This window comes from Palaemon carinicauda, chromosome 28, assembly GCF_036898095.1.
Source record: "Palaemon carinicauda isolate YSFRI2023 chromosome 28, ASM3689809v2, whole genome shotgun sequence".
In the NCBI taxonomy this organism is placed as follows: Eukaryota; Metazoa; Arthropoda; class Malacostraca; order Decapoda; family Palaemonidae; genus Palaemon; species Palaemon carinicauda.
The window spans coordinates 5,377,251-5,381,626 of NC_090752.1; positions in this window are offsets into that span (position 1 = coordinate 5,377,251).

The following is a 4,376-nucleotide window of genomic DNA, read 5'->3' on the forward strand; positions in this document are numbered from 1 at the left end:
CGGAGAGAGCCAAAGACTGAAAGGTCAGGAATTTAAGGGCGCGGCTACCTGACCCCAGCAACTCATTCAGAGCCTCCCGTTTTGCAGGTTCCATGGAGTCTGTAGGAATCTGGGTGCCTACTAGGGTGGTGGCCCACCAATCCAGCCAGGAGGCCACATTAACTAAGTCCTTGGACATCTCCTCCATCATTGCCGACTCGGAAGGGGAGAAGAAGGTAGATGCTGCCGATGCCCTCCCGTCGGAGATGCCCTGGCACAGGATGTCTATGGTTTCCTCGGTCTTGCACGCACCGGTCGGCCTATTTTCTAAAGAGTAGTATTTCGACTGCGACTTCAAACCCTGTAGGAGCTTTGCTGAGCTGTGAGCCCTGCAGGAGTCGCTATTGCGGGATATGACCTTATCAATGTGAGTCTTTCCAATCCCCACGTTACTGGCCTCAGGGAGAGAGAGAGAGGACTTTTTCTGGGCGGGGACCGCTATGAACTTGTTCAGGCCTGAAGTCCAGGGTTCTTCCTCTTGAGTGGCGGGTTCTATAAGGTTGTTATAACCCCTAATTAAGGCAAGGACTCTCCTGTACGCTGAGTCCTCCGTCACCGCCGACTCGCCCTCCCCTCCTTCCGACCGACGGGGCGAATCGTGATCTCGGTCTCTGGCGTGATGGCGGGGTCCACGGTTCCCTCTATCTTCGACGTCCGCTGTACCTCTCCTCTTCGTGGCCTTTTTCGGTGAAACGGTGTCCTCCGTGAGATAGATCGACGAAGGTGTCCTTCCCCTTCTGGGGTCTCGATGGGGAGACCTGTCGAGGCTGCCCGGCCTAGACGACGGCCCCCTGCGCTGGGCGGGATAAACGTCTCCAGGACGGGTCTTAGGCCTGCAAGATGTAGCCCTTCGCTCATCTGGTGACTCCCTGACGCGGGACGTGGAAGTCCTTCTAGGGGGACTGTCTCCTGCCCGCTCATGTGTCGAACCAATAGGTTTGGAACAGACTTTAAAATTGTTCTCTGGGACAAACACCCACGTCCCTTTCGGAGAGACTGGTCTCCTGCTTTTGGGTGTAGGGGAACGGGGCCTCATCCTGTCCCGAGATCCTGTGGGAGACCGCGAAGGGGAGTTCCTCCGCACAGACCGACCTCGTTTCCGCGTCCCTACTGGGGGGGTTGTTCTCCTGCTTTTGGATGTAGGGGAACGGGGACTCATCCTGTCCCGAGATCCTGTGGGAGACCGCGAAGGGGAGTTCCTCCGCACAGACCGACCTCTTTTCCACGTCCCTACTGGGGGAGTTGTTCTCCTGCTTTTGGGAGGAGGGGAACTGGGACTCACCCTGTCCCGAGATCTTGTGGGAGACCGCAAAGGGGAGTTCCTCCGCACCGACCGATCTCGTTTCCTCCTCTGTCGTCTCCTCCGTTCACTGCTTGACGAACCCGAAGAGTCACGTCCTGACGAGAAAGACTGACCTCCGTATCGTGACCTAGCACGTGACTGCGTTTTCTTGGGGCTACGCCGTACCCCTGACGGAGAAGGAATGGGGAGACTCTCCTGTAGCGAAGTCTTCGGCGGCAACCATCCCGACGGGCCCGCCAAACCGGGGAAGGCCCCGCCAAGGCCTTCCTCCATGTCCAGTGGGGACCTCATCGGAGTCCTCGGCACGTCCCAAGCCAATGGATCTTCTTGCGGGGACTCCTCTCTGCCGACGCCACCACTCGTCGCTGATGACCCTGGAACTTCCACCCAGGAACCTGACGAAGAAAAAGGGACACTATTAGACCACATGGGGTCCCTCGACGAGACGTGGCCCTTATGAGAGAGAGCCACGTCCCCCGGACCCCCACTACACTCACTTACGGCCGCCTGACTTGCCTTGGCCAACGAAGGACCGCCCACAAATTCCCTCTCTTGGGAAAGAGGAGCCAACTGCATGTTCTCCTTGGACTTACCTCGCCCCTTACTTTGGGTAGGGGAAGGCGGATGTACCCTACCTGACCCTTCTCCTGCTGAAGTCGCAGGGGAAGAAACGCTAGTCTTCCTAGGAGACTTCTTCGATGCCTTCTTCTTTTTGGTACGGAATTTTATCCACTGGACCTCGGGCCAATCGGCACATTCGGAACACTTATCTGACGGCGAACAAGCTCTACCCCTACACGAGGTACACAACGTATGCGGGTCAACCTCGGGCTTAGACAAAAAAGCCCCGCATGATCTACCAGCCCTAGGCCCAGGACAACGGCGAACGTGTTCCATAACGCAACACAAAGGGCCGTAGACACAAGCAAGCCACAAAGGAAAAGCACTAAAACACTAGGAAAGCACAAGGGAGCGAAATCAAAAGCACGTAGTGAAAGCACTAAACACACACTAAGAGATCCCGATCACGTGGGAAGCACGTGGAACTAAACACAAAGGGAATCGCACGGAGTATGAGGAGCTTCGTGAAGCACGTGTGTTCACGAACCGACCAGAAAACTTACTGGGGAGAGCTTCTCAAAGACGGGCGACCTGCCTGGGCAATGCCCCCAGGTCATGTTATTTCCCGTTATTCAGGACAGTATAGAACATGGAAGTAGGGGGAAACTACGTAAAAATCTGGTCGTCGGAGAGGAGTTACCAGTAATCTCCTATAAAGTGTTTCAAGGTAAGTCTCTGTGTCGGAACAAATATATATATATATATATATATATATATATATATATATATATATATATATATATATATTACCCTTAAGGTAAAATGTGTCTCACAGCCTCTAATTTTACGCAAATTTGTAATTACAATTAATAATCAGAAGTTTGCGTAACATAGGATTTTACAGCGAAGGAACCACCTTACCAGTTGGCAACAACAAACCCTCCCCCTTCCCCCTCCCCCTCAATGGAATTTTTTCCTTAATAATTTCCTCCATAAAATATTTACTTTATTTCTTATGCATAAAAAATTAATCGTCTTTAAATTAGTGGAATGAAGTGTTATAATAATAATAATAATAATAATAATAATAATAATAATAATAATAATAATAATAATAATAATTGCTTAACGAAATATGTCGGTCGAATTTTTCGAATCCTTTCATAATCTCATCTTCTGAGGCCCTGAAGACACTTTTGAGCGGCGGCAAGAATTGTCTCTGGCTCCCAGAGACAACTTTGCTGAATCCCTCACTGGTCTCCAAGATTTCCTCCAGAGACTTTATCCAAGATCCAGGATTTTTCCCTCAATTTCGTCCATAAAATACTTACTTTATTTCTTATACATAAAAACTTGAATCGTCTTTAAATTAGAGATATGAAGGGCTATAATAATAATAATAATAATAATAATAATAATTGCTTAACGAAATATGTTAGTCGAATTCTTCGAATCCTTTCATAATCTCATCTTCTGAGGCCCTGAAGACACTTATGGAGCGGAGTCAAGAATCGTCTCTGGCTCCCGGAGCCAGCCTTCGAATCGCTGATTGCTGGAGCTCCTAAATCTTCCGTTTTTTAGAACTAAGCCTCATCTCAGGCATGTGAAAAGGGTAACATAAGACATGGTTCACGTGCGAGAATTCGTAAGTGCTTTGACAGCGATTACAGCTGAGAAAGGTATGACTAAAATGATCAAGGATTTAATCAAACCGCTTCCACCGGAGGAAGTGCTGCGGCAGAATTTCATCGGGAATGGGATTCCCGTTGGGGCGAAGCCGACAGGAGACTTCTCAACTCTGGTTGCTGCTAATGCCACCCTCGGTGGTATTGCAGCGGCCTCTCTTGGATTTCTGACTTGGAAGAGAGTCGTGGCTTCTAAGAAGCAGGCTCGAATTGGACTGGAAATGGACAAGGTTTTGACTCAAGTGGAAGGCCAGGAGAAAAAGGTCCAGGACCTGATACTACTGGTTGAAGAGAAGTTGAGAGGAAAAATGGCATTGAGAGCTATTCGTGAAGAAGAGACTCCGAAAATGAGTCTTCATATTGAAGACTTGTTGGACCCAGAACGGAAACGGAATGACGAACTTGACTTGCCGGAAAAACTGGAATTGGAAAAGATTTTGGAGGAACAGTTGTTGGAAATTTCAGACCAGAATAAGGAATATGAAAATCGAGATGGTGAAATGGATAGAGTTGACGAATTTGGTGTGGAAGATGGAAGAGAAGGGGTAGAGAAAGAGGAGGAGGAGGAGGAGGGGAAGGAAGAGAATAATAACCTGGAGGAGGATGACTCAAGTGACCAATCATAACTTATTCAAGATGGGAAACTTGAGGAGGAAAACCTAGATTACGAATTTGACATGGACTTGGATGGACCTGAAATGGAGAAGGAGGAAGAGGAGGAGGAGGATGAAGTAGATGGAATCAATGAGAGAGATAAGGCAAAAAATATGATCAAAAGATTGCGAGAG